This window comes from Oryzias latipes, chromosome 3 (genome assembly GCF_002234675.1).
Source record: "Oryzias latipes chromosome 3, ASM223467v1".
Classification (NCBI taxonomy): domain Eukaryota; kingdom Metazoa; phylum Chordata; class Actinopteri; order Beloniformes; family Adrianichthyidae; genus Oryzias; species Oryzias latipes.
Window position 1 is genome coordinate 17,673,433 of NC_019861.2, and position 26,254 is coordinate 17,699,686.

Sequence of the window (26,254 nt, forward strand, 5' to 3'; positions counted from 1 at the left end):
TGTTCTGCCCTGGCCCCGCCCTCGCCCTGCCCTGGCCCCGCTGGCTCCCCGCTTCTCCCTTCTCTTACAACCCTTGCAAGGGGGGTGCCGGGGAGGAGCGCTTCGTGCCCCGTGACGTCTGGACCCTGTGCGGTCCTGGCTCGGCTGCCGGTGGACCGAGCGAACCGTGTCTCTGAGCAGAGCAGCCAGACTTATAACTTTGTGTTTGAGGGGAGGGGGGGATGCTTTGTTACGTGTGCGTTTTGTCACATGTGGTAGAGCTTGGACCACCAGCTCACACAGCGGCTTTGTGGCGGTGTGTGAGCTTTTCAAAGCAGAAATGCCGCTCAGTCCTTAGAAACCGTTCAAACAATCACCTGGATTTGTTTCCAGTCGTGTCCCGACATAATAAAGGCTGATGTTATTCCCACTTATTTACGTGCAGCCAAGATGCAAATTGCGGCATTTCCCGCATGGATTTTATGTTCATCCAAGGCTAAATGTTGTTAGCGTGTTAGTTTTCTCTTAAGCCTTCTTTCAGGTCCACTCCGCAACCATAAAAGCACTGACCCCACGGATTAAATTAAAATTGATGAGCGAACAGGCGCTTCATAATAACTATAACAATAACAAAAGCACGTTTAGAAGATCATCTCGTATATTACGGAGCTGCCACAAATCTATGTATGTGGCAGCTCAGCTTGTTTACAGCGGGACTCATTTCCTCTTCCGGTATTTTAAAGAGAAGTGCGAATGATTTATTCCGACTGAAAGTGTGGCCCATGTAGACGTTTGTTCTAATCGGTAAAGGTTTTTCTGGGCCCATGTTCATTGTTGAATTGTAATCCGATCTTTGATTCGATCAAGATATTTTGCACATGTAATCGCGCCTAATGACATAATGGCAAGAATCCAAGACATTATAAACTTTTTGGCTTTTTTTTGTTATGATTTCATATAAAATTTAATCACCTAAAGACAAAAAAAGGGGGGGGGGGCATTTTCTGTCAATATGAACCCTTTTGTAAATCTGTCCCATGTTTTAATTTGAGTTTAGACACTAATGATGTCTTCATACTATTTATAAATTACTCTTATGCAATTTCATTTTCTTAAAAAAATTCAAGAGAAGAATTTTTATTATCTTCAGTGGGTTCAGACCACAGGTGACTGACATCCCTCCCCTCATGTGTGCCGATGTGTGTGTGAGTGTGTGGGAGTGCATGTTGGCTTTTTTTTCAGCACAAATAAAACCCAAATACTTATTTAAAACTGTAGGCGAATTATTCCCAGTTCCTTGTATTTCTTGTAAGATTATTAAGTGTAAATTTAGTGTGTACACAAACAAACAAGTAAACGAGAAATGGGGGCAAATCCATTCACATTTAAGCTTGATAAAGTTCAGCCCACCAAACATTCTACCACACTGTATGGTCACGTCTTTGCAATATTTATTGTTTTCACACATTGGATTGGGATGATGCCTTGATCATTTTTTGCTGCCATTGCATGTGTTTTGTGCGCTGTGAGTAGACTTTTAGTAAAATAAACATACCGTACTTCAATCCAAATGGTATTTTTTAAGATTGATTATAGATCGATTCAATTCATTTTGAAACTATTCTTTCAATGGTATGATTTGATTCAATTAACAACTTGCCTTTGACAGATCAATCTGGTTGGATAAATCGATTCATCAATTAATTGTTACATCCAGGGCCTGAAATTAACACTCGCCACTCGTAAGCATTTTAATCTTTTTGCCGAGTAAAAGTTAGATGGTTATTCGCCATATGGTGAGTAAATGTTTGTTTGTAATTAGTTATGTTTTTTAAGCTGATCTTTTAGTTAATTTCTCTTTTGTTTAAGTCTCTTTCTCTACTGTCTGCACGCGAGATGAAAACGGTGGACAGTTGTTCAGGTGCACGCGATGACACACACACCCGGGTCACATCTGTTATTTCTCGTCAGTGTAGCGTTTAGTTTAGGCTAATGAAGTAGTGGGACATGTGGAAATTTTTAACAGATTTTTAACCTGGAGGATAAAACTGATGGACTTACAGCAGCAACAGAAGTTTAATAAAAAGTGCTGATTTGTAGATGGTGGTTATACATATTGATGTTATGATGCTATGCTAATGAGATGTTCCTCGTGTCACCTATATGTAATTATGGACCGGTTTAAGTCAGAGAATATTTTCACAAATCTGACTTTAGGACGTGGTAGATAAATATGATAAAATTAATAACAATGGTATTTTCTGAAAATAATATTTAAATATTATAAAAGACATGAATACTATGTGTATTAACAGTGTATTTGTAAAATTACAGACTGGTGACCTGTTTAGGGTGTATATGCTCAACTGTAACCAGGTTGGCTCCAGCAGCCCCCGTGACCCTGAAGGGATTCAGTGAGTTCTGACAATTGGTGAATAGGAAATCATAAATGTCATTAACAGTATAACTCTGAAAATTACAAATCTGGTTCTCAAGCAACAACTGTCTGTGTTGTAAAGTTGGGTGTTATGCAGTCTGTGCAACAATGCCACTTTCTGATTTTCAGTTATAAAATTAGAAAAGAATAGTAAATAAAATTAGTCAAAATAAAGGTTATTTTCAAAATATGGTTCAGAATTCGCAAGTTTTTGTGTTAATTGTTTTGAGTGGGAGGTTAGTTTTAGAGTCGTTTGGTTTACAAAACATTACCTGTAATAACAGTGTCTGCTCGTATGTGCAACGCTCTGGGATAGATTTGCTAACTGTTTTTAGACTTTGGAGTTCCTGGATAGGCTCCAGCATCCCTGTGACTACAAATGGAAATGAAATGGTCATGAAAAATGAATGTAAGGATGGAGAAATTTGATTAAACTTTCTATTTTTGACATTTTCTTTTGCTTATTTGGAATTGTGTGCATCGCAAACACTCAATAGCTATTTTTTTAGAATAAAAGCTGAATTATACATGTTCACAGATCTTTGTGCTAGTTGGAATGTCACATTGTTTGGCGCAATGAATTAGAGTTAAAAAAAAAAAGATGGAAAAAAAAGTAGACGTGCTGCATAGGGGTATGACAATAACCGCATCACCGCGCTCACTGCACGTTTCTTTTATTTTTTCTTCTTACTACTTTCTTTTTCTGCTAGTCCTGTGTTTAAACTTCAAGGGCTTCTGGGGGAAATCTTGTCTTACTGTTCTTCACTCCCTGCACTGCGCCTCTCACACCCTCTCACTCCCTCTTGCGCTGCACGCGCTCCCTCTTCTTACACACGTGTGCGGTTTCAGCAACACATACACATCCACATTCTACAACAGAAGTTTCCGTCTCGTGAGGAAATACGACCACGCCCCCTGCTGGATCAAAAATCCCACACGTCACAGCTCTAGTGCTGTGGCTCATGGCTGATCCGTAAACTATACGGATCCGTAGCCACTGAACACGTGTACCGCAAACCCTCCTGGCAACCCACCTGCCCCTGCGCTCACACACATCATTCAAATCAATCGTGTTGAAGTACTTTGCCTTTGTATTTAATTAGAATGACGATTGCTTGCTGGGTTCACTCCAGACGTGATCTGCGCGTCACATTTGTGTCCGCCAGATTTGTGTCCGCCAGATTTGTCTTTTCACTGATAGATTCACTGATAGATGCTTGTCCAAAAGTCTTTTCATAAATCAGAAACTTCCTTCATGCGTGGGAGAAGCTACTGTCAAAACTTTTTCTCGACCAAATCTCATCGCTCCATCATGTAAAATTGATTGAGTTAGATTTTTTTGTTTATTTGGATGGGCTATACAACAAAGTTAGTGAGCTGTCCCGCACTGGCTGGACAAAGACACAGCTACGTCTGTCCCCATTGAGAGTGTTTTATTGCATCAGGGGACATGTGCCATGCTATATATCTATATATATATATATATATAGATCCAAACTGTGCCTTTAAAACCGTGTCACAATCTGGAAATTTGTTAATTTTTACAGCTTTAAACTCCAGTTGCACTGGTACAGCAGCATGGCCTTGCTGCAGTGTTTGCAATCTAACTGAAAGCGTTTCTTAGTAGAGCAGTGCTCGGCGCTGCTTGACCTCCTTTTGATTATCACAAATCTCAAGAGACAATCTGCATCTTAAGACAATGCTATGCAAGTTAGTAAATTACTATTATATAACAATGTCTGCAAGCTCAGGTATTACCAAATACAAATGTACATTTTCACAAGTTAAATGTACATGATACATGGCCCCTGCTGTGGTTGCAGTGGTTGTTTTGGTGGAAGAAATTGGCATTTAGCAATTCTTATATATATATATTGTTAATACACAAGCCATATTGTGGTGAAAACAGCTTTTGCCTTCCTGTAAGCCAGTTCAATCATACATTTGTTGAGTTTTCTGGGCATGTTGTATTGGGAATATATATATATATATAAGATCTTTTTTCTTTTTTTTGTAAGAGCTTGTGCAAAGCCGACCAGTAAGTGCTGCATCAAGTAGCATTCCTCTGACTGATTACAATAGTTTAGAATTGAAGAACTACTACTTCTACTGTGTTGCTGTGCGACCAGTCAAATCATGTTTGTTGGGGCTGTGGCTAAAGACTACCTGCAAGACATAAATACTCGTCCTGTGCTTGAATAACATGAAATGTCTGTGGGACATGTTTATTTTTGATTTTAAAAGTGTTGTCCACAAAATGGCACTGTCCCTGTTTGTTTGCTCTCCTCTTAAAATATAAAGAATCAATATTTATCTATTGTTCTAAATAATACCAACCATTGGTTAATGTCAATTAAAGCCTAAGCTACATAGTAAGGGTTCTTGGGTTGTTTGGCCTGTGGAGGGTCATAGACAAGAGAGATTGCATCTTAAGGGGTGCCCAGGTGTCTTGCAGTTTCCTTGAGTCTTGTGCGGCCACCTCTGCTCATATGTGCAAATCTGTGCAGGGCAAATACATACAACATGTAATGGTAAGTATGGTAAAGTAGGTGAGATGCTGGCGTGTTGTTCAAGTTTTTCTGGTTTTTCTAACTCTCCCGAACGCTCCGCAGAGAGCCCGTTTGTGCTGTTTAAGTGAAAAGTGTGGGCTCCTTAGTAAAATAAACCTACCATGTGTCAATCCAAATGTTTTTTTTCAATATATTTTTTAATCAATTTACTTTATTTTATTTGGAAAATATGTTACAATGGTGTAGTTTGATTCGGTTCAAAAACTAGCCTTAGACAGATTGTTCTGGTTGGATCGTAGGAATATGAATCAATTTATTGATTAATTGTTGCACCCTTAATAGAAATACTTCTCAATACACTTAACACTCCCAAGACAGTCATACTTTTCTTTTTCATGATGTCTCTTAAGGTGCCAGCACAAGCCTCAAAGGCACTGCAAGATACAGTTGGACTTCCCTTAAGATGCAGTCACTTTTGTCTACGACCCTTTGCAGGCCCTGACAACCAAACAAAACCTGCATCCCTACAGGGACATGTGACTTGTGGCACAAGTTACACACACTTAAGATGTACGGGTGATGCTGTCATACGGTGCCCCTACACCACGCTCTAGTAATCTGCGCGTACTGGCCCCTTACTGATCCAAGTGCAAATGCTGCACACAAAGGATGTGCAGGTGATGCGGAGGTGCCCGTAGGATGCCCACACAATCTATGCTCTGATTGTCTAATTTCCTAATTTCTAACAGTCAGGCTGTATGGAAGAGCACACATTTACCTTTGAACAGCACCAACAGTCCCCTATCGCAGTGCACAGTATGTTTGGAGGTTAAAAATCATTACGGCATGCCTTCTTCCCCTTAGACACTTGTCACTTGTTAGAAAAAATGTGCTTGAAAATTTTTTGCTCTACAGGCTCACCGAGTGAAGTGATCTATGGTCTTAAAATTTTGCGTGGGCCACCTGTGTGCCTCGTGCAGGTCCGCCCATTTTTCATTTGCAGGCGGCAAGTGTCCACCCGTAAGGGCAGTTGTGACTAAGGCATAATTCTCCAGATGGAAAAGCAACAATGTACATTTAGTTGGTTAATACTGCTTTATGAAAACACAACTTTATATCAAAAGTCGGAATTCTAAATTGCTTTTTTGGCCAGGAGTGTGGTAAAAAGATGCATAACTAAATAAATATTACGTTTGTGAATTTTGTGACTGTGTTTAGAATGCTTTGTGTAAGTAAACACCGGTCCATGATGCATTACACAAAGGATGTAGAAAACATCAAACTAAGCAAAATTAAATTGTGTAATGATTATTGTCGATTATTATTTTCTGGTCAATTAGTCTAGTACATTATATCTTGGCCCAAATATTGTAACTTCATCTTCCTAATAGTTCAAAAAAGAGACCAAAAAATGTACATTAAGGATTTTTTTTTTGCTGTACTAAGTATGCAATTCTGTGAGAAGTTCAGTGTGTAATAAAAGTATGTTATGTTGGTTGGATACTTTAATTTTTACTTTGTTAGATTTAGAGATGAATTTTTTCTTGCATTCTTGAATCCTGATTTTCTGATAACTGGGATTTTGGAAATTGTGATCTGGCTATTTTGATTTGACTTTCTCAAACCATAAATACTGTCATTTATTAAAAAATATCCGTTACAGAATTTAAAAATTGTGTATTTTTGACCAAACAAAGTTTTGTTTTCACAATAAAATAAAGAACAAGAGTTTAAAATGCAATATAGTTTTCCCACCATAAAGTCATTTTAAAATTAAGTGATACTTAGTGAAATAAACGCTGCGGGACAAAGGAACAATAATTATAAGTAAATAAGTAATAGTGCTTTAAAACTAGAAATTAGTTTTCTTCTATCAGTTGCATTTTTTTTCTTCGCTTTTTTATAATACGATTTTAAGACAAGATCCATTATTTACTTGTTCAGAGGATCCTACAAATAGATAATGGATTATATCAAACAAAGGGCTAGTCAGTGGTAGCATCATGCACGTGCAAATTATGTATGTTTCAGTGTGGAGCCATGAATTAAATAAGGAGGGCTGTCAGTTTCGTTCTGAAGGCCTGTTCACACCGGGACGAATTTCGCCGGCGATTTTCGCCGACGTTTAACGCCTCGTGACTAAACAAAGGGCACCAACGAGAGTGTGCACACCGACGCGAAAAAACGCCAGGCGTTAAAACGTCATAAAAAAAAAACGCCTCGGGTTCGTTTTTTTTTTTCGACGCGTCGCGTCGAAATCTACTCGACCAATGAGAATGGCGCTTTTGCTCACGTGTCTGGAGCTTCTGAAGTTACAGTAAAACACAACTTGGGGGCGCTCAAACACAAAACTGCCTTGCTGAGCACACATACCAGCGAAGAAGATAGACGCCAAGTAGCATCTACACAGCCGCGAAGCAATAATGACGGACATTCTAAAACATCCCCGAACCAAGCACCAGTTGGAGCTACTGGTGCTTGAAATATTCATGTTTTCTTTGTTTGATTCTGACAAGCGTGTAAGTACTTGCTCTCTTCTTCTGAGTGAAAAGCGACTTTAAGAAGCGTAAAGTTGCGCAGCGCCACCTTGTGTACAGGAGTATTTCTGTTTTACATTAAGCGCCATCTAATGTCAGGGAATGAAATTGCATGTTCACTCCACTCATCGTCAGCGAAAATCGCCTGGGTGTGAACACAAAAAACGTGGCGAAAAACGCTGGGGAATAACGCCTGGCGAATATTCGTCCCGGTGTGTACGGGCCTTGACTTGCTAAAGTGGATGATTGAGCGGTGCTTGGTAGGGTTGGGCGATGTCCCCTAAATTGGCAGTAGATGATGTTTGCAATCAACCATCGTGATGAACAATGATATCGTCGGGGGGCGGTATTTTTTGTTATTATATAAATATTATTCATTATTTTCCTTTATTACTTTATTTATTTAATTTCCCAAATAATGACTCATCCGCGATGATCCAGTCTAAAATGAGGGAAGTGACTTTAAAAAAATAAAATAAACAAAATACAAAAGAAGTGGTCCGCTCCTGCGTTAGACCGGTAGAGCGAGCGACCGTGTCTCTAGCAGAGCAGACGGACTTACAGTTTTGTGTTAGGGGAAGTTAGGAGGCTTTGTTACGTGTGGGAGACTTAGGACTGTAATCCGTCCCGCAGCTCTATGTGAACGAGCAACCGGAATTTAGGAGAAGCGGGTCTCCTGGTAAAAGTGTGTGTCGGGGCAGAGCTCGGAGCGCTAGCTAACGCAGTGTGTAAGCTTCGAAGCAGAAAGGCCGCTCAGTCCTAAGAAACCATTCAAACAATCACGTGGATTTGTGTTTCCTGTCGTGTCCCTACAAAATAAAGGCTGATGTTATTCCCACATATTTACGTGCAGCCAAGATGCAGATTGCAGCGTTTCACGCATGGATTTTATGTTCATGCTAATGTTGTTAGCCCGTGTTAGCATACTGCTAATCCTGGCTTCCGGCTCCAATTTTCAACAGAAAAAGCACTGACCACACGGATTAAAATTAAAATGATGAGCGAACAGGCGCTTCATAATAACCGTAACATTAATAGAAGCTCGTTTAGGAGATCATCTAGTATAATACCGAGCTGACGTATCTATGTATGTAGCCGCTCGGCGGAACTAAGTTCCTCTTCCGTTTTTTAAAAACACTACTGCGCATGTGCGAATGATTTATTCCGTCCGAAAGTGTGACCCATGTGAATGTTTTTTATAATCTGAAAAAGTTTTTCTGGGCCCATCTACACGGTTTGATTCTAATCCGACCAATAATCCTTATCAAGGTATCGTCCATCGGCACAACCCTAGTGCTTGGACTTTTCCCATCTTTAGTACAGCAGGAGCATGAGAGGGCTCCTGGGCATCTATGCTGCCAACATGCTTTCTCTTTAAAATTAGGAACAGTAAAGGTTTCTGGTCAGAGTTACCAAAAGTCTTTAGTAACACCAGAAGTTGTTTCCAAATTTGCAGCAAGCTGCTGTTTAAGATGCAAGTTGCTGTTTAGTCTGTTAAAAGCTGTTAAAGAAGGCAATAAAGGAACCAGTTGGTGACTATACTGAGTTTTGGTTAGCTGTACTGACATCGGTTGGTTATGTTTGGCTGTTTGTGTGCACATGCCAGTGACTTAATCATCTTAAGCTTAATGCTGTGGTCTAAATAGCACACACACATGTATGGGTGAAAGAAAAAAGATACACAAACAGAATTGGTTTGTCACTGTTCAGGAGCGGCCACCAAAAAAAGTGCAACTTACAACCTCTAGAGAACTAATTGATGCATGTCTAGTTGTTTTTCTTTTCTAACTTTACCCTTACTTTGAATCTAGATAAACATAACCTGCATGCAGTTGTATATCAAGTCACAGTAAAATAGTTGCAATCAGGACAGCAAGCTTCTTTATAACCCCTGATTTTCTGCCTTCTTAGCAAAGAATGCTCGCGTGTAGTCTACAACTCCACTGAAATGGAATTGCATGCGATTTTTAAATGCAAAATGACAACAATATGAAATACAAGCCACTTTGAAGAAAAAGATATTCAATTTTCAAAACACTTCATTAAGTGTGCTGGTATATTATCATTTCAGCTAATTTATCTTGAAATATAACCAAACAAATATAATTTTGTTTAGCTTTAATGATTAGATAGTTCAGTCTTTTACTTATATCTCACTTTTTTCTTTAATGGGGGATGCATGGTAAAAACTCAACGGGACGAGCATTAATATATGATTTTTATCCTATTTAGGAAGCTCATAAATCTTTTGTATTAAATTATTAAACATGAAAGTAAACCAAACGTTTTTGTGAAAAAATGCAATGCCATGGTAATGGAAAAGCGTGTGGGTTTGTATGTGTTTGTGTTTCTTTTCTTCCCTGCTTTTTCTAAGATGCGCCTTCAAATACAAAGCTAGTATATTTTGAGCACATGCAAGTTTTCAGATTAATAGCAGCATTTGAAAAGACATCTTTTGAATGCAAGGATTCTTTTTTCCATTCCAGAGAGCTTGTTACCTTGACAACAGCAGAAGATCTGTAGCACAGGGGGCTGAGCGTGTGAGATGAGCCTGCCGAGGCATGGCTGTGCTGAACAAACAAGCGCTGTCGCTAACTGTGTCACGAGTGCTTCAGCTGCCCTCTTACTAAAGCTCCCATTTTCTTTCCTTTACTCTCTCCTCTGCTTTTACTTGATATTAGGATTGTTTTTATTGAAATTATCTTATCATGTTAACAATTTAGTCATCTACTCATTTTGAGCTTCGTCTTTATTTAAACTGTAGGTTTATCTACCATCTCCTGTATTTTAAAAAGTTTTTTAATGATTTCACTTTAGCATTTACTTTTTTTTCAATTTTTCTTAATAATATGCATGTTGATGAGTGATGATTAATCACACCCATTTCTTGTGTTTGTTATCAGGAATAGACAAAACTCTAAGTATGTTGTTTATGTCCCCTGATGTGCATATTGGTACATATTGAGGAAAAAGTGTGCCAATTCTCCTATGCATAAATTATACTTGATCAATAATGTAGATGTCAAGGGGAGAAGTATGGTGTTCATCTCTCTTTTTTATTTTTTGTATTTCTCCTCCCTCATAGCCCATCCCATATATCCCCAGCTGTCTCTCCACACCCTTCAGTGTAAGGTTTCTTTTTCAGTGTTTGTGCATAGAGGGGCAGATAATTGAATCTAATTAGTCAAGATGTTACAATAACATCTGATACATGATCCTTAGACATACTGCAGGCTGGGCCCAGGCTGTCATTACTGAGTTTGTGTTTCTTTCCATTGTCAGTTGGGTTTGGTGTTCAGGGTAATGGAGGGTGGGGTTTGACTGGTATCAGCTATCATTGACAGCAGTCCTTCAGATGCGAGAAGATTCTAACTGTGAATATATCTGAACTATTTTTATTCTATAGAAAAACGTGTAACAATTGAATTGATTAGTTCAAAAGGGGCCCAAGTCCAAGAGGTTTGGTTTTCCAGGAACTGATTTTAATTGCATAGCTTAAAGGGAGGCTACACCGCTACACCAAATGATTAACACTTTACCCAGATTTAGCACCAGTTCATAGCTTACAAATGCTATAATATGAAGCACCTCACTTTTATAATTTCAGAGGACTAGCAAACTAAAGTGTCTGGACTTGGGTCCTTCTTGAATTAAACTGAGGTGCTGCCATATTGGATAACATCTATGGGATAAAGCTGAACATATAATATCTTTATTTTGAAAAATTGTGGACTTGGGCCCCTTTTGAACTAACCGATTCAATTGTCAAAACCTATTCCACTAGGGCTGGGGAATATGGCTTTTAACTAATATGTTGCATGTTTTTTTTTATTTGTCCCTATAGTTTATTAATTTCTCATTGATTTGATGTCCTCTCTAAAAAAAAACAACCTATGAATGTGGAAGTAAACACTGTTCTAAGGAAAAAATCCAAATAGAGTTAGTTTTAGCTATTCATTTTGTGTTTTTCACATGCTTGAAACAAACTGAACTAGAACAGGGTTCATAGAGGGTCTTCAGAGGTCTTAAAAGTCTTGTTTGCTGTTTTGTCTTGTACTGCCTTTGGGAAATGTCGAGACCATAAAACGTCCTTCTGTCATTTTAGTTTCACCCGTTCCAACCTCACAGTTTGTACTGAAAGTGGGTAAAATTACGACCCAATTATTACAGCAGATTTAATAATGGACCAGTCATGGAAGAACCAATGCCAGCCCTTGAACGGCATAGGAAAATGTTAATTCGGTATTATCTGGTTGGAGAAAAGTTCAAACTATACTTTTACTCACATTTTGCATTAAAAATTATTTGGGGATCTTCTTGACATAGAAGTAACAAACAAGATAGAGTTGTTTTGATTGTTAGTAATTATTTTTACTACATCAACGCATTTTTGCCTGTCATAAATAAGATTGTGCGCAAAGGTTCTCCCCCCTCCTGAAACGCCAGCTCCATGATTTTATAGAAGACTAGGTTGTCGACTGTGTGTAACAGTGATGAGTAAGCATTCTTCCTGCCTATACACCTTTGTTCCATGAATGTAAAATTGTCTGTTTCGACTGTGAAGGGCATAACAGGTTACAAATCATGCCAGTTATCACAATAAAAATTCAGAATTAATTCCATTTTGATTCATAGTTCACTATTTGATTCTTTTTGTAATAAGATATTTATATTATTTGAATTTTTTTTTTTAATTTCCCTTTAAAAAAATTTTTTATTTAGTTACAAAAACACTTTTCACATAATCAGTGATTTTAATTAAACAAAGATGAGACTTTATAATTAAAATTGTGAATTCTTACGTCAAGCATAACCTAAAGCCAATTTTTTACGTGAAAAAAAAACAACTTTATTTCAAAATTGATTAATTTCTACAATGTTCTTGTGATAACAAACCAGCAAGAAGCTGAACTAAAGGTTTTGTGTCAAAAAACCTAAACCTTTCAACAACTCTTAATTCGAGTGATGCTCATAGAGACGTAACTTCATTTCCACTGGTACTAAAAACTCTGAGCGGGAACTAGTAAAAGGCACACAGATCCTTTTTGAGCTGTCAGGTTTGGCAACATTTCTTGGTCCATCTAATACTGCAGAGGCAATAATTCACTATGAACCCTTGCTGACTGCAGGTAGTAAGACAATTCTACTACATTGCTTTTCTAAGTAGCTATGGAGAAAGGGTTTGCTACATTTTTTAAAGAAACTTCGAAGAATTTTCTTTTTTTGGAGACTTTGGTTGAAGGACTGCTGTTTCATGTAGCCTTGAAGCTGCAGATTCTTTTGTGCTTTGGGCAGGCAGCATAATCTATGCTCACTTGTCCAATATGGCTCTAGAACTCAAGACTAAGCTTGTGTAGAATCCACTGACGATGCCATGTCTATCAGAGCATTAGTGGAAAGATTGGCAAATTACTTGGAAGTTATTCAGGATGGGAACTTTCATAAACTGAGCCAGTTAAGTGCATTGACTGTATATGAGAACTGGACTGAATAAGTCTGAATAACTGCATTCCAAATAAGAAGTACTCGCTGTCTCCAAGAAGCCAAAATCCCATAGACTTCTACTGAGAAATGAACAGCGATTGCTCAGTCATTGCTTTGTTAGAATAAAGATTCTTGGTCTGCTACTTTTTTTAAATATATTTTTATGTAGTTCAAGGTATTCAAGTTATAAACGGCCAACCAGATAAAATTATGTGGTCTCCAGTCAAACATTCAAAATGTTTAATTAGCAGATTCTCCTGAATCCACTTTCAAGTGGTAGGGATGTGGACTTTGAGCAAGCTCACTCCTGATTGGTGGGAGTGGTTGCCATAGAAATGTTCACTCAGCCTGAATCAGACCAATCACTGCTGACTCTGTGTGGTTCTGACATGGCAGTGTCTGTATCGCGAAAAAATGGCTAAAACGACTAAATTAACGTAATTTCCTGGGAGCTGGAATCAAGTAATTTTCTTTGGGTCCAGTTCTCATACACAGTCATAAGCACGAAAAGCTAATGAACTTTGAGTGAAAAGGGTGAAGCATAGACTTGACACAAGATCCTGTGGTGTATTCTACACGATATACAGCTTCTGTGAACTTCGCAAAAAGTTTTAGAGTTTTGTGCATTCACTTATGACTTCCAGATCTTGCTAAATTAGGATGACATGCAGTTTTTTTTCTTGCCTTAAGATTAAACTTCTGAAATGGTTCGATCCTGCTTAGCACTTGCTCAATCATTTTTTGACGAAATCCATAGTTGTTTTGAGACTCACAGGAATGCAGGAATATTTAACTCTACTGTGTAGAGATAAGGTCTCTCCTCATTGAACTGAATGAGAAGCTTTTCACAGTCTTTCTTTGTGGGCATCTTTCAAGCTTCTAGGGGTATTTTATAGAAACCAATTACCAGTAGTCCAGTAAATCAGTCTGACATTATGGATTTTTTAAAGTTATGTCTACAGATAAGGATGATATTGTTTTTAGCATAAGATACGATCAGATTCTGAATCCTGTAATTTTTCACTAGAATATAACAAAAATACTGATATGCTTTTTTTTTTTTTAAATTGTAACATACTGAAACACTAACATATCATTTTATTTATAATTGTATTTGTTTGTATGTTTGGCTTGTGTGGTAGTGTTTGTGTGGGATGTGTAGGATTTTTGTGAGTATAATAAAAAATAGATGTTCAAATATTGGCAAAATTTGAATTCTATTAAAATTATGGTCACTGATTAGGGAAAAAACAAAAAATTACACCCCCGTTATCCCCACATTGTCATTAGTAGAAGGGGTGTAGGAAAAAATTGATTTGTCGTTATATTGCAAAATTTCATTTGGCCATATTTGTATCGATTTAAAATATTTTCAGGGCTAAATTTATTTGATTATTTATGCACGTCTTTCAGCGTCTGACTCTTGTTTTCCACTTAAGCTCCTGACAGCTAGTTAGCAGCACACTGGCCCTCTTTGAGCAGCTCTACACCACAGAAAACAACTACAAGATCTCAGCGAGAAGCAGCTTGATTTGTTAGTATGAGACAGGCACTACTTAGTTTTTACTTGGGATGGGTACCGAACAAAAACTCTGTGCCATGTGCTGCCAGTATCGTATAAAACCCAGATTGCGGTGCTTTGTACGGGGCTCAGATGAGAACGAATGAAGAAGCGCTGCTGCGCAGCAGCCCTGCACGGAACATCAGTCAAAATGCTGTCGGCAAAGCAGGCCAAAGTTCTGCGGAACCTCACAGCAATTGATTGTAGTTCAGCGACCTGATGGATCAGAGTGATGTGTACAACGCTCTGGAAAAAAGACCAAAGTCGTGGCAATGAGTTGAGCAGACTGTCATGGAAATAAAGCATCTTAGCCGCATTAAAGTGCTGTTCTTCACCCTGTGATGCTGCCTCATCACACTTTAATGTTTCTAAAAAGAATTTGTGTTTTTTTCTCCCTTATTTTTGAAGCACCGTTCAGGCTCCTGAACCGTTTAAAGGTGCTGGAGAAGAGACATTTAGCAATGTTGAAAATAAACAGCACTTTACTCCCTCAATCATACTTTTAGAATCTTATTGGCTAAGGCACATTTAGTCTTTTTTCTTTAATATTGAAAAATATTTGTTGTAAAAATCAGATAATTTTGACTGCTCAAATATATTTTAAGTTACCAAAATAAAAGCACTATGAACTATGGGAACTGCTATGTGTATAAGCAACTTGTCTATGAGATGCAGTTGCAGTACTTAATATTGTGATCATTAAACAAAATACAAGTTACCATTTTATTACAATGAAAAGCTTATTCATATTCAGGTAGAGGTTTTTTCTTAGTCACACTCCTAAAATAAAGAAAAGAAAATGTGGCTCACTATAATATCGCAATATGTATATCGTGGGACGTGTTTCGGGATACGTATCATATCCCCAGATTCCTGCTAATACACATCCCTAATTAGTAGTAACTTGGATCACTAGAAGCTCAATGTTAAAACCTTTTTTAAAGTATTTTTCCCGCTCTCATGAGTATTTTTTACTTATTCCTCAAAGCTGATTTGAAGTATGACTTTTTTGTAAATAGCATTTAAAAGACTATTTCTTCTTGAAAGTTAAAATGCCTTAATGTCTCAGATGCATAGTTTTCTATGTTATTAGGCTACATTCACACTGCAGGGCTTAATGCTCAATTCCGATTTTTTGATATTTTTTTGCAAGGCTGTTCACATTTCCAATTAAATGCGAACTTTTGTGATCTCCTGTGTGACCCTGAAATGACCCAGAAGTGACCCGCATGCGTAGAAAAGTACTCAACGATGAACGACGTCACTGTTGTTTGCGGAAGTAGCTAACGTTAACAATGGATGTCAACAACAGTGTTGTCAACAGCGGAGCTCTTTTTGCATTATTACATTTATTTTCACAAAGGAGCCAGCACAATTACAATCTTCTCATTTTAAGAAGGCATTGGAGCCAGGATCGTCTGTACCCACTGTTGTGGAATGGGGATGTTTATGTGTTGAGGCCGAAAAAATAGAAAAGTATTGAGGCCGTGCACGTGTGTGTTAAGGCCCGTTCACACCGGGACGAATTTCGCCGGCGATTTTTGCCGACGTTTAACGCCTCGTGACTAAACAAATGGCACCAAAGAGAGTGTGCACACTGACGCGAAAAAACACCACGCGTCACAGCGTCAAAAAAAAAAAACGCCTCGGGTTCGTTTTTTTTTTTTGACACCTCGCGTCGAAATCTATTCGACCAATGAGAATGGCGCTTTTGCACACATGTCTGGAGTTTCTGAAGTTACAGTAAAACACAACTTGGGGGCGCTCAAACACAAAACTGCCTTGCTGAGAACACATACCAGCGAAGAAGATAGACGCCAAGTAGCGTCTACACTGCCGCGAAGAAATAATGACGTACATTCTAAAATATACCCGAACCAAGCACCAGTTGGAGCTACTGGTGCTTGAAATATTCATGTTTTCTTTGTATTATTCTGACAAGCGCGTAAATACTTGCTCTCTTCTTCTGAGTGAAAAGCGACTTTAAGAAGCGTAAAGTTGCGCAGCGCCACCTTGTGTACAGGAGTATTTCTGTTTACATTAAGCGCCATCTAATGTCAGGGAATGAAATTGCATGTTCGCTCGGCTCATCGTCAGCGAAAATTGCCTGGGTGTGAACACAAAAAACGTGGTGAAAAACGCTGGCGAATAACGCCTGGCGAATATTCGTCCCGGTGTGTACGGGCCTTAAGAGAGAGGAGAGCACGCGTGCCGTGCAGGAGGGAGTGAGAGGGGGCAGGGGAAGTGTGTTGGGTGCGCGCATTCAAGTTGTGAGTTATGGATATGGATATGGTTAAGAAGGAGAGCGGTAATAAAGTTGTCTATCTATAAAAAAAAAAAGGCTTCCCCCGGAAGAACTTATATTGACTCTTTATTAACCCGCTCTGGAGAATCTCAGGGTCCAAATGGGGAAGTGAACCCTGAAGGATGATCCGCCTTCGGCCCAGGAGAAAGTCTCCCTCGCGCTTCTGACCAGTCGGAAAGGAAAAAAAGTAATCGCGGGAAAGGTTCAAAACACCACGCTCGGCCATTTAGCTGGAAATTAAATCAAATCGGTGACCTCGCTTCCCTTCCACTGACTGCTCTCAGCAGCAACGTCCGCCATGGTTGATGTTTATGTTCTCGTTCCCGCCTACTTCAACGCAGAATGATGAGGTTTGTAGCGTATCAATGACGGACGGGTCGGATACATGTGGCCTGGCTGTTCAGAGGGAGGTCGCATTTCAAAAGATCGGATACGCATGTGATTCGGGACCACATACCCAAGTGGCCTGGGTCGCATTTGAAAAGATTAGATATGTCGCATAGGGGCAAAAAAGTGGTAATTGGGTCGTTTCAGCCTGCAGTAGCCTCAGACATGTTAATGTGCAGGAGATACCAACACAGTACTGTATTTTTATTTTACTGTTTTTATTCTGTGTTGCAAACAAGGTTGACTGTATGCCTTGGAATCCCTTGTGCTCTATAGTGCGGAAAATACGTTGTATGTTTTACTTGGGGCTGTAGGTCACTTGGTAGATCTGTTGGTCAGTGGTTAGATTCTAGTCTTGACGGTCATTTTTATCTGGACTCCCAAACAACATTTCCCATACCTTCAAGTATTTTTGGAAAAAAGTGCCTGGTAACAGATGAAATGTAAACAAATTTGCCAAAGGAATTCAGCCATAATATTGCAATTGTTAGATCTAAAAGGTTTTACTTTATACTTCTTCTTTTAACCTCTGATAGTCTGCTTTGCAGTACTTTCATCAAATGAAAGACTGCGTTTCTTCATTTGTTTGAATAAATTGATGCAAGGTAAAAAGCAATGTAGCATTCACTAACATTCAGTGTTTGCTAAAAAAAATGTTTTAAGTTTGTGGTTTTAATTTCTTTGATATTTGTTTGTTAATTCTTCCTTCTGATTTCAAAAACTCAAGAAGCTTTAATTATTGAAGAAATGGCTCCTCATATTGTCCTCATTTCTAAATAACTCATTGTGATGGAAACAATTTTACAGTTTTCTGTTTCAACTTGCAATAACAGTTTTTTGTTGTTATAAATGTTGCCCAGTGTTATTGATCAAGTAAGATTTATGGGGTAAAGCAGTTATTGTCCACGTTTTGCTTTGTAAGATAAGATGTTGTGCTGACACAGCACTGCTGTTAATCATGCACACATTAAGGAAAGCAACATGAATATGCAGATCTTGTGGCCTACTGGTTCAGCTTGACAAACAACCACAGTAGAGGCTTGTGTTGAACAGGTGCGCGTTTTAACAAATCTAACAACAATGATTCAATAAACTTTTATTTATAGAAGAATTGCAGAATTTTAGATATTGATTTTATGTCTGAACTCCATCTTTTTTAACCTGTACACCACAATACCAAGTGAAAACATGCTTAAATCCAAAAAACATATGTAGTGGAAATAGCTTTATTATTCTTTTTAGTTTCAATTCTCAAAATCAATTTCTGACATAATAGAAAATTGCCTTTTCATTTCTGTGTTATATGCCCCTCACTCTTTTTGTCACTAACTTTTTTATCCTACTGCAGTGGTTGTGGGCGGTAAAGTGGAAGCAGTTTTACACATGTGAGTGATTTGTTTTGGTTTGGAACTTGATGAACGTGTTCAACCATTTGGTGAACACTTAGCTTTTTGTTTATTTACCAGAGATAGTATAGTACTGTCACTTGCATTTGTGACTAATCATACAAAAGAGAGCCAGAAGAAATTAATGTGAAAAGGTGTTTTAAATGTTAACCAAATATTTAAACAAAAACTTATTGCAATTATTTAGTGGATAAATGATTGCTATCTAAAGGAAGAAGTTCAAATAAAATAATCTTGGCTTTTAAGCCATTTTTCTTTTAATATATATTTTTTACATTTGTTTTTTATGAGGAGGCTACACGTGAATAGATGTTTGTGTTATCATTGTTATTACTATGACACTGCTTAGATCTTTGCCAAGCAATTATGATTTATATTTGTGGTTACTTGTAAATATATTTGTAAATAGAAGTTGCAAACATTTTGGACTTACTTAATCTATGGTAACTAACAAAAGTAAGCACACGCTCGTATTTACATTTTAGTAAACCCCTAAATGAAAATGTCTAAGTTGTCTACCCCCTACCCGTTAGAAGCTGCGCCTCTAACGTCTCTAGCCTGGCCTCCAGGCCTAAGATAACACTACACTTGACACACCTAGCACTATTCTCACTAAAGGAGGCAGGATCCTCATGTAATATATGGCACATTGGCCAGGAAAAAGGGGTGAGAGCAGAAGAGATGGTAGCCATGCTAAGTGCTAAGCTAAGGCTGGTGGTGTTGAGCTAAGGAGAAGAAGTTATGTTGCAAGCTTAGAGTAGCCTGGACAGCAAGCGGGTAACACAATAGTGTATTTATTAGTATACTACAGATGCTACTTAAAGAATTTGAATGTGATTATTAAACCAGATAAAACTTAAGTTAGGTAATAACAATCAAGCTAATACCAAACAGGAGCACAACAGTCAAACAACGATCAAGCACTAGATTACTCTCACCCGGAAGTGATGTCACATCCTACAGGATGTGACTAGACGGATTAGAACAAGTTATACCATAATAAAGCAAAGAGGTTTTTGGGCATGTGCTCAGTATAAAAATCCACAGGAGTTGTCCACTACAACATTGACGTCACAGTTCTACTTACAATCAAGCATGCTGGTCGAAGTGTTTTGATTTGGAGATGGCTGTGGTTGGCACTTGGAAGCTACAGTTCATTAAGGGCACCATCATTTAAAAAATAAACCCCACATTTTCTTACTTGTAGTACAGCAGAACATGCTCTCCTACATTATGAAGTTGGAATTCAGAGCAACATATAAATATGATGATGATCTTAAATACATAACCAAAACAGCCACTGACTTGCTAAAATCATAGATGATGGATGGGCCAAGCTTTTTTCTAGACCTGAACTTTGTTGAGCATTTTTGGTACATCCCCCAATTGAAGGTGCATGAGCACAAGAGCTCATAAGAGCATAAGAAGCTGGTGGATAACTCCTTAAAGACATCACAAAGGAGTGGCAATGTGTAGTGTTGTGAGTCACAACAAGCCAAGATCATCATTGCAGTATTCCAGTTAGCCGTTTGGGAACCACATGCACCAGACAGTTTAGGCAGTGGAAATAAAGGTGCCCACACAAAATATTCACACTTTGTCCCCAATTTAGACATTTTCACTGAGCTGTCGGCTCAGTTTTATTTACATACATGTTTATGATTTAGTTGCAGAAGTTTTAGCATTAACTTATTTCTTTTTTTCCCACTCCTAAAGCCATGAAAACAATGGGTTAATATACCCTGCATGATCACACTTATAGACTGGAATAAGTCCTATTTGCAGCACCATATGCAATGCAATTTGCCATTAGTTGCTGTTAGCCACTAAATTAAAGACTGGTCATGTGGATAATTGGCAAACTTTGGACGATTAATCATTTAATCTCTACAATAATAACTGTTTTAAAATTAACTTTAGTCCTTTAAGAAGCTGATGCAGCCAGTTTTAAAAGTTTTTTTGACCAGGACTGTGAGGTGCTGTCTTATTTCTTATGGTGACTTCACTTATAGTCTGCCAACAAAATATATGCCAACAAAATATATATATATATCTAATATGCCAACAAAAACAGATAATCCCATATTTGCAATCTGCCTTTCGAATTCGAATATACTTGTCTACATTTTGGGCCATTATTGGATTTGTTTTGGAGAAAGTACATGTGTTATGACCCAAGTTTCAGAGTTACTGTTAGATTTAAATGTATAGGTCTATTCTTTGAAAAATTTCTTCTGAAATGTCAAGAAGTATTGACTTTTTATGAATATGCTGAGTCGTTTTATTATTATCAGACAGCAGTTGTTGACAGATAAAGAAGACCAGATTATTTTGTTTGCAAAGTTACTTGAAATATCTGTTAATTCAAGAAGTCAGATATTGAAATATTTAGTCTGCTTGTGAACAGCCTTTGTGCCCTTGAAGAAATCTTCTTTAAATGTGCAATTCCATCTTGCAAGATTGTGCTATTAGCAGATTGCCTTCTGAACATCAAGCATCTGCAGTATTGCATAACAAAAAAGTCAACCGCACAACAACTGCAAGATAGAACGGTGAAGGTAGCATGGCCAAGTGTCCTGTTTTCAACATCTGGGTTACTTTATCATTAGGGTCTTCTGTCAGTGATAATGAAGGGGACATGACAAATGAGGGAACATGAGTTTGTGTGTGTCTCTAAACATCCAGTCATAGAGTGTTAAAGGGCAGCCGATTCAGTCTATGTTTTTCACTAAAAAAAAAGGAAAATACTTTTTTTGTTTTAAAAAATTATACTTTTTAGTTGTTTGAAAATATGACAGAAATGTGGCTGCACGGTGGAACAGTGGTTAGCACTCTTGCCTCACAGCAAGAAGGCCCCTGGTTCAAGTCCCGGCTGGGGGACTTTAAAACATAACATCAATGGGGAACCTTTCTGTGTGGAGTTGGCATGTTCTCCCTGTTCATGCGTGGGTTCTCTCTGGGATCTCCGGCTTCCTCCCATCTTCCAAAAACATGCTCCATAGGTCAATTAGCAACTCTAAATTGTCTGTGAGTGTGAGAGTGAATGTGTGTGTGTTTGTGACCCTGCGACAGACTGACAACCTGTCCAGGGTGTCCCTTGCCTTCGCCCACAAGTGACCATGTTAGGCTCCGGCAGCCCCGTGACAAAACGAGAGGGAAAAAACGGAAGAAGATGAGTGAATGAATGACAGGTCCAAACCAGTCACAAATATTACAAAGAACTTATTTTTAGTGTTCTTTTGTAGATTTAGCTTGTGTATACCATTACTGTCTATATGAGTTTTCTTCCTCTTTCTTTTTGTCCAACATTTTGTGTGGGAAAACACATTTTTTTGTGATGTAGAAAGCCAGAGAAAAGTAAAGGTAAAGCAGAAATACGATGTGTGAAAAGGACTACACAATGCTGCTTCTTTAGAGTTGGATTTTAGTTTTACAACCGCCACAAAAAAAACTGGTTCTTAGTCAGATCACAGGATTTTTGTTTATGTAACCATCCTGGATTCTTCTTACTTCTCTCACTCAACTTCCTATAGACGACAATATAGCATGACAATGTAAGATTACTTATTGATTTATAAAGAATAAAAAGAAAGACAAACTGTAAATATATCTGTACTTGTCCTTAGAAAAAATGAGCATTAACATTTTTGCTCTACGGGCTCACCTAGCTGTCTACCATCCAAAAGTTTTGTCCCCGGCTACCTCCATTATCCGTAAATGTTTGCCCATTTTTTGCCTGTCGATACCTTGTATGTACCCTTAAGGGCAGTTGTGCCTGAGGCAAAAGGCTTACATAATCAAAAGGGTAACCTGTCATTTAGAGGTCTTTTTTTCTGTTTTTGTTTTAGGATACCAGTTCAGACACTTGATGGTGCATAAACTCTTGAATTACCTGCCTTTCTCTTCCTTTGTTCTCATTTGATGCTCATTGTTTTTATGTCCCTGATTTCTTCTTCATTTGAAGTGTCCCAGCTGTAAAGTATGAGCACAGTCTTTTTTTTCCACACTTCAACTAATGGAATAGGTTTACCAAAAACCTAAAACAAATTTACTTTGCAGCCATGAAAATGACTAAACTATAGTTCATTTAGTGAAAAGTAAGAGTTCTTTCAATCATCTCTTCTTGACCTATGTTATTCTTCTGAAGTATTTTATTTTCAGTTTGTCTACTGACTGACACCAAAGCAAAAGGTTTTATTTTCTGTAATTGGTTCACATAATTTATAACGAGATGGTGGAGAGTCACTGATTCCTTGGCGATAAGATGAACAATGAAATGAACTACAAATACAACACTTTGCTGTTTGTATAAAGACAGGGAAAAGAACACTTCTTAGGGAAGTTTAGGCACTGCAGCAAAATGTTTATTTATTTTATATATTTTACTTTCTGGTATAGAACATTCTGTTGTACATACATTTATTTGTTTCTGAATCAGTTACTGATAAAGGAGAACTGACTGAGCTGAGAATGAGGCTTAATAATCTCAGGAACTAATTTTGCAAAGGCATAAGTAGCCCAACAGTAATTACAACTCTACACATTTTACAATGTCTTAAATCAAATATGTGTTCAGGTCCACCTACTGCTAGACAAAGTAATTTCCTCATACAACAGGTACTTTCCAGTATACGCAGTATATTTTGGTCACTTTTTACTTTATATCTCCCAATTCACTGATTATGTTAAATAATACTCCTTTACTATTGAAGTGCAAAAAGTGTATTAATGATAGATGTAAATAAATGTGTTTGCCATAGCTAATTATTGTAGACTTTTTTTTTTGGTATAGAGGAGCTCGATGTAAATTCTAATCAAGAAATACTTTAGTTTTTTGTTAGGTGCTTTAAAGCACACAGAGTGATGTTTTACAGTCTGTTTGTTTATATAAAGCACCTTTTTTGGGGGTAAATTATTTTTCAATGCCGATCACTGTTTTGCCATACAAAGCAACTATAACAAATAAAGTTGAAGTATTTTATTAAAAAACAAACAAAAGAAACAATTTCTAGAAATCAATGGCATAGTAAAGAAAAGTTTTTAAGACATATGTTTTTGAAATGTCAACTTAATCGGACACATGGCATGTCCAAGTTATTTTCAAGTCTAATCTGGATTGCTTTTTTAAGGTCATAAACATAAAACCCTGAACTTTATGGTTCGTCATTTTATGGACACTTTTTTTTTAAAAGTTGCACAAGATTTAAAAAAAAACATTTACGTTGAATACGAATATTTTTCAAACATGTAACATCCTAATCAGAGTTGATTATGCAAAAATGTTTGTGTTGAAATGTATACTGTTCTAATCTCTTTCAGGATTCACTGGATACTGCAGCAGCAAGCTTTTTTTTTTTTTTTTTTTTTTCCCCCCCCTTCTTGTCGGATTTAACACGCTGACATTCTCCCACAACCATGGAATCGGTATGTAGACCAAAGTCTTCTCGCAAATCTAACATCAAGTTGATACTTGCTCCTTTCAAGCACACTATCATAGAGGCACTTGTTGGAAGCAGTCTGGGTCTTTCTTTTTTTCACTTTGCAAAAATTGCTATGCACTGTTTTGTGTGTTGTTATCACATATAAAAACACCAACTTTAGTTCAGCTTGGGTCCACAAAGCAACAACTATAAAAGCAGTCAGTCGCATGACAGCAGGAGGCCTTTATATCCCCATAATTGTATCTAAGATAATTATGATGATGTTCAATGGTTTCTTTATATATATCTTGATGTATAATAATATACACCACAGATATTTGGCTTTATTCTTTGTTGCTTGACATGCAGGAGACTGCTTGTACCAACAGGAAGACTAAAAGCTCAGGAGTATTGAGGTCTATATCCTGGAACGTTGTATGAAGGGTTTAGTGGATTCTCAACCTATGCTGTCCAGTCCCTTTGTCAGAGGGTTTTGTCCATATATGCATGCATTTCAGCATGTTTTAGTGTGTGTACTTGCTTGTCTGTTTTAGAGTCTATCAAAAGTAGGTCATTACCTCTGTGGTGTTAAAGTAGCATGTGTCCAACAAAAGTCATCCTGCTGTCCTTCGGGTCATCATACTCACAGAACTGTGTCTTCTTGGCTTGTTGTGACTCACAACAAATATGTCATTTTTTAGATTTTTAGTGCAAACTTGATTTATTGGTGGTGTATATGTCAGAGAAATTAGCATGTCTTCTACATGGGGCAACATGAGACATTATTTAATATGTAGTGTACTGTGTCTAGTTATTAGAGAAAAAAAAACACATTTGACATAATGAAATAAATCTGGCATGGTTAAGACATAATTTTTTTGTGTTTGATGGATATATACTTAATTGTGCATCATGGTCAGCTTATCCAGGCTGCTGTCAAAAATCTGTCTAAATATGTGGAGTGTTTTTCTCAATTAAAACATGTACCTATTGAATTTATGTGCTGTTGCAGAGTGGGTAGTGTGTATGTTGGCTTTTAACTGAGATTTGTGCATTGGCCTTTCTTTTCCTAATATGCAAAAATTAGCCTCTAAATCCTATTAATCTTTAACTCCCTTGTTGTGTCTATATGCCTGGAGGGGTGTAGAAGCGAGAGCCGTTGTTGTTTACATCTCTGAGCTGAGTTTGTCTGTTTACCATCAGTGGAAACTGCAGTAATTGCACTCAAAGTTTATTGTCATGCCAGGAGTGAGATGTGTGATTTGTGTTGTTTTTTTTTTGTTCTTTTGGCAGCTGGGCACACTCTTACTTGCACTCAACAACCCTCTGCTACTCCTCTCCTCCCCTCCCTTGCCTCATGTGATGCCAGTCACATGTTTTCCAGACAAGCAGCTCAGTAAATCAGAATCAGACTTTTATTTTTAACTACTTTAAATCCTCCATCTGGTCTTGCTGGTTAGCAGAATTAACCGACCCTAGTGGTGCATTTTTCCCCAGGCAATTTTCTCAAACCGCTTTATCATTTTGTGGCCTTTGATAGTGGCCATTGTAATGGCTATCAGGAAATAAATATAAAATTCATATGTTTTCATAATTGATTTCCAATTATCTAGACTCATATTTTTCTTTTTCTTTTTTTTTTTTTAACTATTTAGAATGTTGCAGGTTTTGTTGGTGATGATAAATAGAGATCTTGGCTAGGTGGGGTCAAATTAACCCGTTAATAGCGATTAATTAATTACAGATAAATTAATGCTTTTTTTAGCACGTTAATCTAACTTTAAATAATAATAATAAATTTTATTTAGAATGCGCTTTACATTTTAGATAAAATCTCAAAGCGCTAATCTACAACTATTGCGGTGTTCTCAAATATAAATAACAAAGTTCCAACTGTTTACCTGCATAAATGTTTGCTTTATTTGAACTCAGCTGAAAACACCTTTTGCTGTCTGTGCACTGCTGTGTACGCCACACGTGCTGCATTGCTGCTGTGATGTTGTCATTGTGCAACTTTGTAGTTCTTTACAAAACTAATGCAAACAAGCCCACAAGCCACAGCTAATATATATTATGTAAGGGATAAAACCCAAAGAGTGTGTTCATTCTTATAAATGAATGGTGTACGTTCAGGGCTAATATATCAACATTTTTATGATATTAATAAGAAGTTTGTAGTTCATATTTTTGGATGGCTCTGATAAGTAAATTTAAATGCTCTGGACCAG

General features: G+C 37.6%; 1 protein-coding gene across 3 annotated transcripts in view; it reads left to right on the forward strand.

The window, feature by feature from the left end:
• Positions 1–26,254, forward strand: part of ankrd11 (ankyrin repeat domain 11) — a 105,711-nt gene that overhangs the window by 15,303 nt on the left and 64,154 nt on the right. For 2 of the 3 annotated variants that reach the window (XM_011490010.3, XM_023953418.1), the window contains exon 2: positions 23,926–24,030. The exons of the other annotated variant lie outside the window; for it this stretch is intronic. The gene's annotated coding sequence lies outside the window, so the exon portion shown is untranslated. The remainder of the gene's footprint in view (positions 1–23,925; positions 24,031–26,254) is intronic. 3 annotated transcript variants of the gene reach the window in all.